This window comes from Montipora capricornis, chromosome 5, assembly GCF_036669925.1.
Source record: "Montipora capricornis isolate CH-2021 chromosome 5, ASM3666992v2, whole genome shotgun sequence".
In the NCBI taxonomy this organism is placed as follows: domain Eukaryota; kingdom Metazoa; phylum Cnidaria; class Anthozoa; order Scleractinia; family Acroporidae; genus Montipora; species Montipora capricornis.
The window spans coordinates 26,127,943-26,140,128 of record NC_090887.1 but is presented as its reverse complement, the minus strand read 5'-3'; the positions used below and the strand labels follow the sequence as shown (position 1 = coordinate 26,140,128).

The window sequence follows — 12,186 nt, the reverse complement described above, 5'->3', positions numbered from 1 at the left end:
AGTGCTGAAACGTTTTATAGTCATTTAGAAAGAAAAACTTCTCTAACCACCGTACCGTCTTGGCCGCAGCGGTTTCTGATTTATGAAGTCACGACAAAATCTGACCCAATGTTCTTTTTTCGGGCTAGAATCATTCATGTCAATGTTTGCCTTCAAGGAAAAAAAAAGGTATTGGAATACTGTCGTCCCCGAAGACGAGGAACACTAATCTTGGTTGTGAAAACTGAGTTCGTTACTCTCAAGAATTAGGTTTTTTTTTTTCTCAAAGCGCTAGTATCTGGCGCTATAAAATGCAGCTGTTATTGAGATTTAATTCTTAGCACTTATGCGGATTAGACTCCAGTCGGGTTTAGTATTTCCTTGGACATTAAAATATCGGAGAGGACATCATAAAAAAATACAGGAGAACGGTAGGATTTTCCAGTCAATGAACGTGCCTCACTCATTTTGCAACTTCATTTTCTAAATTGCTTTAGTGATCTCTTTCCCGCGGAACCTTCCTTTGCAGAAAGAGATTCTAATGACCTTTAAAAGGAAAGAACTGTAGATTGGATACATTGTTTCCACAAAAGTATTTACGTATTTAGATAATAACCAATACACTACGCACAACTTATCATATAAACCGATGTTGCAAAGTCTAACACTGGACAATATACCATGCACTCAAACTCTTGCGCAGTAAAGTTACAGAATGAGATCACTTTTTGCTGAACTCACATTCCTTTACAAGCTCTGAAACCTTGGCTAAAAGGTCTCTTTTTAGATCTCTAGATTTGTAAGGTATTTCGAAATACTCGCACGTGTCTTTCAACATACCAACATTGAAAGATGGAAGCTTGTTGCTATGATAATAATCACAAACATTGTAAACATCAAATATAATTGGATGTTTTAAGCCCAGATTTTCTATGACCTCTTCAACAGCATGGCGTTGCTCTCCAACTTCGTCACCTTCGTCATCCTCTTCGCTCGTGTCAGCCCCGTGCCAACCCTGCTTTCTTCTCTCAGATGCCAAGCGAGAAAAGAATCCTTGGACTTGCAATTTTGTGAGCCAATCTTCTCTTCCAAAAAGCCTTTGGTTATCATGGGTTCTTGCATTGCGCATGTCCTTTGCTACCTGTTCTGCGGAAACTTTCTGTCCAGTCTTCTCTCCTATGTTAAACTTCTTTGTCAGATAATCCTTTACCTTTCCAGAAAACTGAGAAGAACCACTTCTGGCCTTCGCCAGAGCCCAACCCATGTTTGCTTCGGGAACAGATTCTTCGCTGTGAGTACATGGTTGGTGATGCTGTGATTGACGTTCTTCGGTTTGCACTGTTGCAAACATAGCAACCCAGTCTCGCTTTAGCTTGTCATACACATTATGTTCCAAAACTGCCGGTTTGTTCTGTACCACATGCTCTCCTACATCTAAATGAAGTTCGAAGTCAGCAAATCTCGCAAACGTTTTTATGCGGCCAGGCTCGGGACAAACAAAAACAGAAGCGCTATCAACCGAAGTTTTCTTCTCTGGTTTAAGGACTCGCGACACGCTTATGGGAAAAAAATGGCTCCTTGGTAATGAGCGACGGTGATTTCTGCGGTTGCACAATTAAAGACTTATAGGGAACAAACTTCCCGGAACCAATCCCATAGCATCGCCACACACGAATGCCTTCAAACTCAAAAGAGACGTTGTGAAATTTGCTAAAGCCTTCTAATTTCCTAACCTGACTTTCATCGAATAAAACTGGAAAACGTATCATATATGTCCTCAAAATAGTAAACAATTTGTAACACTGCGTTTAAATTTGTTTCATTGTAGTAAAGTCTGTTTTATGGCAGCTTAAGAACCAGCGAAGAACATTTTCAGGAGACTCGTTACCAGACTCCTCGCAGTTAGCAGCCGCTTCTCGAGCTGCTGAATCATTTGACTTTGCTAAGCAGAGTTCCATTCCTCACAAGTTCAAGGACAGCAAATCTCGTAGACAATAGAGTAGTTCAAAGGAACGAGCCACATTCATGTCCCTGTAGATTTCGCTTCGCCAAATTTCTGCTTGTCGTCTTGCTGACAATAATCAGTGTCATACAAAACCGCGTTGTCTGTTGCGTGACCCAAGCCGTTGTTGACAAAGGCAACAGTTCTCATTCACATTTCTCACTCCTAAAAACACATTTTCTGGTTGTGCTTTTGATGTGGCTACCAGAATATATGGCGTGTTGTGTTATACACACTTCCGTTGATCTTTAATTGGCGTTCGTTTCTGAACAAGAAAACGCTTAATGCATTTTTCAACATTTCTCGGCTATTTGAAAATAATAAGCTAACATCTAATTTGATCTTTTGCTGTTCTTAGGGTGAGAAATGTTGAAAAATACCCACCCGGTGATCGTTTAAAGCCAAAAAAAGGGTTATTATGTGTTTTGCAGAGTCTTTTTTTAAAAGTCATTTCTAAACCTAAATGTCTTCCCTTAAATAGCCGAGAAATGTGGCCGAGAACTGTTGACTGCTCACGGTAACGCAACCCACCGTTTTGACAATCCTTGCTCACATTACCTCTACACCGGTGCAATATATTGTTTTACTATCAGAGACAATTCTCCAATGAGATTCAATGAACTTGGCCGGGCTTGACACTAATTATCAAGAAATTCTTTTCTCAGACAATCCTGGTCAAAACTGTCGGGACAATTCGTGCTTTTCCCCCTCCCCCCATTACAATGTTGATTTTTCACGGTCTCCAAAATCAAGATCCGTTCATCGATCCCTGGCATGTTTCAACATTGTCTGGGGGGAAGGGGGGCGCAAAAAAGGCAGCGAAAGAAGAACAAACGTTGCTCATATAACGATGGAAGCATGTACAGTAAATTCTCTACTTTTCGCCCAAAATTTGACAAGTGTCCCGAAGTGTTTTGACCCGGATTGTAGGTGTTATCACTGAGAATCACTTAAGGTGGAACTCACATGTGAACTGTGTTGTTGTCAAGGCAAACAGGATGCTAGGATTGAATAAAAGAACTTGTAAAGGACTAAATGATTTGAAGACCCTAAGGACCCTCTACTGTTCTTTAGTAAGGTCTAACCTTGAATACTGCTCTGTGGTATGGTCCCCGTATTCACGTAAGAACATTGACAAGCTAGAGGGAGTCCAGAGACGAGCCGAGGAAGGTAGCTTGGTTTGCCGAGGGCCTCATGACGCATGCTTAATTACCTCTGTTTCCTAGAGGAGTCCTCAGTACTAGAGTGAATCCGGACACTTTTCGGGTAAGTGTGGACGGGCAAATTCGATTTGAATACGCTACGTGTGGATGGGAATAGTTTTGAATCTGGAAAGAAAAAAGTTGCAGATTCAAAAATATCCGCATACGTGTGGACGGGGCCTAAGTAGCACAATACTGATAGCAGTGTTTTAGTCCATTTGTTCATCCCTTCTCCAACCTTCAGATTGTCGGAGGTTCCAGTTAAGATAAGGTCAGGAAAGAAAGAAGAAATACAAACACCAACAACTTGTTAAACTTGTTAACTGAAACACGGAAAAAAAGCATGCATCGATAGCTTAGGTGGTAAAAAAGGTTTCCTTTATCATCCAGCCGAAAGGGAACAGATCGAAGTAAAACTAGATAAGCCCAAACGGTGGAGAGGTGAAGGTGAGCTTACCCTGCCCCAAAAGGTGTTGGATCATGTTTATTGTCGGTAGTTGACCAGACGAATTTCTATCGAGTATCGTCTACATGTCGGTGATACATTGATCAACTGTCGGTGGAATATATGTCATGTGTCGGATATAGGTCAAGTGTATTCATTAAGCAGATGAATCCTCCGGCGATGACGGCATCAGTTGTTGCTATCATGCTAAGAAGGGTTGGGGGGGGGAGGATTTTTTTGTGAGGCACGGTTACACTTTGAAGCAAACCCATGAGCACTGGGAACTAGGGACATGGTTTAGGAGAAAATGTATCATCGCCGGTCGTCTAATTTTTAACTTTTAATCGGGATCAATCGTAGAAAACTCAGCCCATCCAGAGCCAAGGATGAAACTATTGCTCCCCACAACGGTTGTCCCGCAGTCGACCAATAACAAAAACCTGCACACAGCTTTCCTTTTGGGTTTTAGGTTTTTTTCTACCGACATTAATACTTTTTCATGCTACTGCAAGTAAATAAATTACAGAAAATAGAAAAAGTGCATGACTGGAGCATAATTGGGGGAAACTAAATTCCCACAAAAAGAATATTCTCCAATATGAAACATTCTAAAAATTAAGAGATTAAATTTAAATGCGGCCCAAAACTAGCCAAGCTAATTAAATTGCATACTAAAATTGACACAAATGATGTAAAATATATGACTTAAAACTTTATGAAGGTGCATGCATAATGCTCGATGGAATGCTATATCAGTCTGATATGTAGCGATTAAAAAATGAAAATTTAAAGTAATTTGTACGTGACTTCTTAGGTCTTATCTTAAAATTATGGTTCCTACGTGTTTTCGCTAACACATTAAAATAAAATAAAAGCATATGAGGATCTATGTCACAGTGTCCGAAAATAATCTTGTACATCTGCACTAAGCAGATAACTTCCTACGTAACTCAAGCGAAGGCCATTTCAGGACCCCAAGTCTCTCCTGATATTCTTTCTCTGATCCGCAAAGGACTCGAGTGGCTCGCCTCTGTATCGACTCTATACTTTCGATATGCTTCACTAAATACGGATTCCAGAACTGACAACCATATTGCGAAATTGTGTTACACACCCATCAAAACCTGATGATAAACAGAAAATGAGGGTAGGTTAGGTTTTGAGCTGAGGCCACAGTTTGCTCGAATTTTCTGTGCATTCGCTCTTAAATTTAAAGTGAAGAAATTTCTTAAGGGCAAATCATGATTTCACTGTACTGAATTATTATTTTTTCAATTATATTTTTGTGTTTTATTTATTTATTTATTTATATATCTTTTCATATTATTATTATTGTACAATAAGTACCTCCATTGTATTATATGTATTTGGTGGTCTGCTTTTACATGGGATCTGGGACTCTTTTGCAGACTCTCCTTATGGCCTATTTCTATTTTTCTTTATTACATCTGTATATACGTTTTTCTGCCATTAAATTGCAATAAATAAAAACAAGCCGTATCAGTGGTGTTTACGATAAATTTACGTCACATTTCTTTCTTTCTTTCTGCTTGTTTTGCATATTTTTTATGGCCCTCCATGCTCCTTTTTTGAATATTTGAACAGAAATGAGCTAAAAAATGGTTTTGTCTGGCGCGGACTCTCAAAGATAAACCGGCTGCAAGTTTATCGCCAGGCAGTCAAGTTATGGATGTGTTCACTACAGATAGAATTGTGTTAATTCATCTCTAGTTATCTCTTGAAAAATAATAATTAAAAGCCTTTTCGCCATAGAGATCTCAAACGCTCCTCCAATTCATGGACTTTCACTAGGTCAAAAAAAGTGTATTGATACACAAAGGTAATGTCGTCCATTTTATTTATTTATTTAATTCAATATTTATCCAGGGGCATCCAATTTAGCAGAGCTAGTTTAAATGGAGCCCTGGCACAGCACAAAACAAAGACATAAAACATTAAAGACTATAAAATTAATTAAGTTATAAATGCAGCATGTACCGCAGGTAGCTTTAGCTACTTGCCTTTTGTCTCTCGGAATGGTGTAAGTTCGAGTGCCGTTTATTCTGAAGCTTCCCTGATACTTAGGAGTTTCTGCGAAGGGAGGGTGCAGCAAATCACGGCTTTTGGTGTTATAGCCATGAAAAAAGTCCGCGTGCCTAAACTCTGAAAGTAAGTACGAAGGCGCTATTCAGTGAAGACATTTATTACACAGAACATGAGAATTTTATTCCATAAAGCTCATTTGCACAAATCTATACGCTTTATTTTCACATGTGGAAAAGGCTTATACAGCCAATCAGAATGGCGTACAGCTATTTCACATGAGGAAGTATAATCAATCAACGATAGCGTAAAGGCGTTTCCATGCCAATCACTCGTGCATCTTGTGCATCTCGTGCATCTCGTGCAAATCGTACTTTGTTATTGAATTAAATTAAATTTGCATTTGGTTCTATTGTTAGTGAGTTTTTGTTTCTAATTTGCGTTCAGAAAACTATTTTAATGAAAATTCTCGTCTTATGTGTAATAAACAGTTCACGACATGGAAAGTGCTTTGTACGGAGTTTTATTCAATTTGTGTCAAAAACCCACAGTCGTTCGTTCCTCGCCCGTTCGGCTTTGTGACACAAACAACTAGTGAATAAAACCCCGTGCGCCTCACTTTCTATGACGTAAACTATATTTATGGACTAAAAGGCATTTGAGATAATTTCTGCGCGCTTGTAGGTTGGGCCAGCCAAGTGTTGATTTTAACTCCTCAGCCCCGATTGATCGACCTTCAATGATCATGAGGCACGTCTATTTAGCTTATCTAGGTAATCTTTGCTCCCAGCCCCACAACTGTCCCAGACAGGCGAACAGTAATCAAATAATGGCAAGACTATAGTATTGTAGAGCATTAGGCAAGTTGGCTTGGGGAGAACCTTACGCGCTCGACGCAGAACACCTAATCTTGACGAGATCTTGTTACCAGTATATTCTATGTGGTCCTTTCAAGATAGAGTGTCGTCTAGGAGGACCCCAAGATATTTGAACTTATTAACCCTTTCTAAACGCGTGTTAGTGATTTCTATAACAAGGTCGTCAGCCTCTGCGGTCCTCTGATGGGTACCAACGAGCATAATCTTCGTTTTCTCAAGATTAAGTATTAGAAAATTAGCATGAAGCCAGCTTAGGACATCAGTTAGGCCACCAGTTAACTGAGCTTGAATTTCACTAACAGACTTGCTTGCAAAATAGATAAGTGTATCGTCAGCATAAAGCTCGACACTACAACCTTGAACCGCCAAGGGTAGGTCATTTATGTAGATAATAAAGAGTAAAGGACCGAGCACGCTACCCTGGGGGACCCCGAAAGGTATAGACTGGGGTTCAGACAAGAGCCCATTTACGCAAACACTTTGAGTGCGCGTGGTTAAATAGGACCTAAACCACTGGACGGCAGAACGATTCATTCCTAGTAGAGCTAACTTATCTAACATGATGCTATAATCTAAGGAGCGAGAGGCCTTACTTAGGCCTTAAAATATAAGGCCAGTTAATAGTCCTTTGTCAATGTTTTCAAGCAGAGTGTTTGTCACATGTGTGAGGCATGTGGATGTTGAGTGAAGTGGGCGGAAGCCAGATTGGAGAGGAGAAAGAAGCCTATTCTCCTGTAAATAGTTGTAGACCATACGGTGGACAGCCCGTTCAAGTATCTTGGAGAAGACGGGAAGTACTGAGATTCGCCGAAAGTTCGATGGATCCGATTTCGATCCAGCTTTATGAAACGGCGTGACAATAGCATGTTTCCAATCAGCCGGTAGCGTTTCTTCATTGATCGTTCTGTTCATTAGTAGGGTTAGGGGTCTCGCCAGAGCTTCAGCCCCATCCTTTAGAAGCCGCATGTCGGGTAGACCAGATGATTTCTTGGAGTTCAATGATTTCAGTTGTTTGTAAACAAAATTCACCGTTATTTGTGACAAACTAAATTGCGCACCTTTTAGTAGTTGAGGAGAGCTACTGGGTGAGACCGCTGGCACTGGTAGAGTCTGTCGTAGACTTTATTTGATTATACCGCTCTTAGATCTAAGCCCTTATGATTGCGATGGGAAATTAATTGGGACTAAAGACAACTGGATTAAAGTTACCGTTTGGTAACTTTAGTAGCAGTTTGAATAGTGAATGAACAGCCCTGGTGGGAATTCAAGCTAAAGTTCTCAGTTATCTGGGTTTTACTATAAGCTTTCCCCGATCCACGGCATATATCGCAATATCATGAGCATATTCGAAACTGTTTTGTCCGATTCCATGCTGAATCAGAAATTGAGATCAGCGAAAGCTGGGAACGAAACCAAAATAAAAGCTACATCAGGACTCATTGCACTGGTCTCGCTCAATTAGAGTTGTGTAATGTTGCCAAGTATGCCTTTAAAAGAAGTATTTAGATAAATTAGTACGACTTTAACAAACGTACTTTGCAAAACTTTTCTTATGCATTGCTTTCCATGGATTTATTTTTAGATGGCTTTGTAACAATGAAATAAGTGAACTCCCAGAAAAGGTGTTCTCAGAGCTTACAAGTCTGCAATGGCTGTAAGTATAGTGCCCCAACTAATCGTTGACGAATATATATCGCAATGTGCCTGGTCGCTCCAGTTATATTAAGCGGTGACTCACACACCCGTTTGAATGGGATCTGGGAAGTAGTTGGTGCTATGTAAACTTAGCTCTGAAAAAGATTTCTTTTACTTTTACTTCTATATCTCTCTATCACAATAAAATAACTCAACTCCCAGAAACGATGTTCTCAGGGCTCACAAGTCTACAACTGCTATAAGTTTATTGCTCCACATAAACTGTCACAAAATTATACAGCTACGAGCTTAGTCACTCCACAGAGATTTGTTTGAGTTACTTTTAAGTGCATGACTCACATCTGTTTTAATGAAATCCCAGCGGTAATTGATAACCCTTTGAAGAAGGAATTCGAAGTTGCAGGTTCGAGTACTGATTTTATATTTCTCAAACAGTACGTCTCCGAATTGGAGACCTCTCAGATTATCAAGAATGTCTACGGATTCCGAAAAATACACGGGGACAATTCACACCTCGAGGTGGCTTTTATTATTCTTTTTGTTTTTGTTTTGTTTTGTTTTGTTTTTTTTAATGAAACTCTCAAAGAAATTTCCTTGATCAATGCTGGAGGAAAAACTTCTCCTATGAGAAACGTTTACCATATTTTGAGTATTCTTGATTTCATATTATTATCATTATCATAATCATCGTTATTATTATCATTATTATTATCATTATCATTATGATCTTCGTTATTTATTATTATTATTATTATTATTATTATTATTATTATCATAATCATAATTATCAGCATCATCATCATTATTATTATTGTCATTATTATTTTGCCTTTGGTTGTCTTTAAAATTAGCAAACTGTCCTCTTTGATTTAACGCTCCACCTACCTTTACTTCGCTTTGCAGAAGGTTCCTTATACATTACTTTCCATGCTTTAATGTTATGGACCAACTAAAGTGTGAGGTCAAGATGTCTGGATATTGGCCAATTTTTTTTCTGCTTGTTTATGGTCGAGGTCCATAAACACGGAGAACAACGATGCCATGCAATGTCCAGCCATCTTGACAACAAGCCTGGTCACTAAAGGATTTATTATATGGGGTAAAATACCAAAAATGATCTTGGATCTTGTGGGTCCAAACGAGAAATTCACAGCGGGCAAGTTACCTCCATCTTATCCGCTAGGGTAGCCAATCACAAGGGATTGGGTTCATCTTGCCCGCTCACGGAGCTAGTCATATAATAAATCTTCATAACAATAAAACAACACAACTCCCAGAAAAGATCTTCCTATGACTTTCATGTCTTCACGATCTGTAAGTTAATTGCTCCAAATAAACTGTCAAAAATATATAAGATATGCACCTGGTCACTGCATAGAGATTTGTGTGAGTTACTTAATAAGTCACTCATGGCTGTCTAAATTAAATACCAACACTAATTGATAATTCTTTCAACTCTTCAATGAATTTGTATTTGGACCTTGGCCTTTAACTAAATACCATTCCACTACATTTTTTTGTTTTGTTTTTGGTACAACGTAACCTCTTATTTGACCTTGCGTGGCGTCTCCATTTTTGTAATGAAGAAGAACATTTCATTGATAATAATAACAACAATAATAAACAAGTTGATCGCTACTGACACAAACAGTCGTCACTTTTCAAGTATTGGAAATGGCAAGATATCGAAGGAATTCTTAATTAGCGGGTGCGTTTGAGTTATGATTTTATTTATGTCGATATTTCGCCCCGGACTTGATAAAGGCAAGTCAAGCTTGACAGGTTCAGGTCTGTTTGTTTTAATGTCCCAGTGGGGGAATAATAATGAGCTTGCCCTCCAGCATGGCCGATTTTGTAACATGCGATCGTTAGTTGCAAAAGGCCTATTACAGACCTTACGCTCGTATTGTAGATCTGTTGGCGGTAATTTCGCGAGTTTGAGCTTTACTAGGAAATATAGTCGCTTACTAGCTTTCTTAACTGCTTTTTCAATGTTAGGTTTGCACTTATAGTAAGCCCCAATAACTTGGCGGTACTTACTTCTTTTACTTCTTTTCTATCGATAACAACTGCATCCAGTGCAACTGGGTTCCGGGCAAACGAAATTCGGAGCTCCTTACATTTATCAGGATCTTCAGATCCAGAAATGATTTCTTTTTTGGCGCGGATGAGAGACATCGGCATTTTCCAAACAGATGGGATGCGCCGTTGGCTATAGGAGGCATTTAGAGTATTGGCGTACTCCTTGAGTAGCCAGTTCGGGATCATGTCCGGTGTGGCAGCTTTAGTGGGGTTGACTTTCAGTAGCGTTCTTTTAACGCGTTTTTCAGAAACACATGGCATTTTTGGAATATCCTCTGTAGGGAGATTTTTAAGCGGAGCTGGCAACTTATATTTCTCCAGAGGTTCGCTCATCGAGGAAGGCTGAGTTGACGAAGTTAGCCTGCTCCACTTGGAAAAGGTGTGAAAAGTGATCCACATTAATTTGACTACACAAATCGCCATTCTTGGTCTTTGCTCCACTCAGATGCTTCATCTCGTCCCACCATCTTTTAGGATGTTCATCCTTTAGATGTTGTATCCTGGACTCATAATACCTCTCTCTGCAAGTTTACCTCTTCCCTTTTCGAAATTTTTGTAATATTTGAGCGCAGTCAAATTCGTACCGTAGCTGGTAAAGGCATTTTGTCTGTTCCGGATCAAGATCTTAAGTCAACCAGCCATCAACTTTCATGATCATTGCAACAGGTCAATTCGCTCAGTTGTTGGTACTTTGCACTTGCCCTACTTGATGTAAGCACAGACACCGCCGTTAGCACCACTGTTTCGGTCTTCCCGGACTAGAGAATAGGGAGTTCGATTTTGTTACCAAAGATAAATTCACTAACCGCAGTTAATTAAAGTCATGTTGAGCAAAGGTGGGGCCAGGTGCGTGACGGATGACGCGATTTTTCTTTGATATTAATTTACCTAGTCACGGTATGATTATATCTATTTTCATACGGTGTATTGAGAGCCTAATAAGTCGATCTTAATTTTAATGCCAAATTAAAGTATTAAAATGCAGTTGCTCAAGTAGTAATTATGAAATTGGAAAATGCGGAGGGTGTTTTCTCAGACTCTCTGGCATTTAATTTAGAAAAATATCATTTTACATCCTCGTTTCCAGTGTCTTCTCTTTTCCTCGAACGAGAAAGTTCTTGGTTGCGGCTAGTCAAGTGTCTTTGCATAAAAATCAAATCCGCACTTATGGTGAATCGCACACCTTATTTTATTAACACTTAAGTTCACTTCTATCTTGGGGAGGGAGAATCCAATTGTTTTTCTTTGCCAAGTGGCGATAACGTTCTAAGTAGACATCCAGTAATTTTTTTCTGCAACCAAAGCGAACTGATATTTACGGGCACATACGACTGACAAATTTATTTCAGCTTCACCACGCAACAGAAGCAAGAGAAATATACAATTAGGTTTATTTTGGAAGTCTCGGCCGCACACTGTCGTAACATTACGAGCGTGAATATTGGATGAAATCCACAACTATTGGCGAACATAAATTGAATAAGCCAGTCATGTTTCAAACAAAATACAGCAAGGAAAAGAGAAAACTAGAGGCATTGCCGGATACAAAAAAAAACAAAACAAAACAAAACAAAAGCACTGTGGGAAAAATGGAAACGTATTCCCCAAACGCAGTGCCGCAAACACTTTGGGGTTTAAAGGTATCTACTTGCGTAACAGATGATGTGTAAAATTAAAACCATAAATGAAGCTTAATCTACAAGTTGGGCCTAGAATAGCTCAGCACTTGAGCATTGGTGTAAAGTTGTAAACATGACTACGCTATAAGAAAACCCTACAGGAAGCACTGAATTGGCAATCGTAACCTCTAGAAGACGAATACGTAAGGAGCCGCCCTAAGATAAGAAATGGGGCTAAAAAATGAGGCCGACAAACACTGTCCACTCTGGGTAAGAGGCA

The 12,186-nt window shown here is 39.4% G+C and overlaps 1 protein-coding gene across 1 annotated transcript in view; it reads left to right on the top strand.

Moving 5' to 3' along the window:
• The first annotated feature begins 2,652 nt into the window (after window positions 1–2,652).
• LOC138050022 (uncharacterized) overlaps window positions 2,653–12,186 on the top strand; it is an 88,634-nt gene continuing 79,100 nt past the window's right edge. Inside the window, exon 1 of the mRNA XM_068896519.1 lies at window positions 2,653–2,911. The gene's annotated coding sequence lies outside the window, so the exon portion shown is untranslated. The remainder of the gene's footprint in view (window positions 2,912–12,186) is intronic.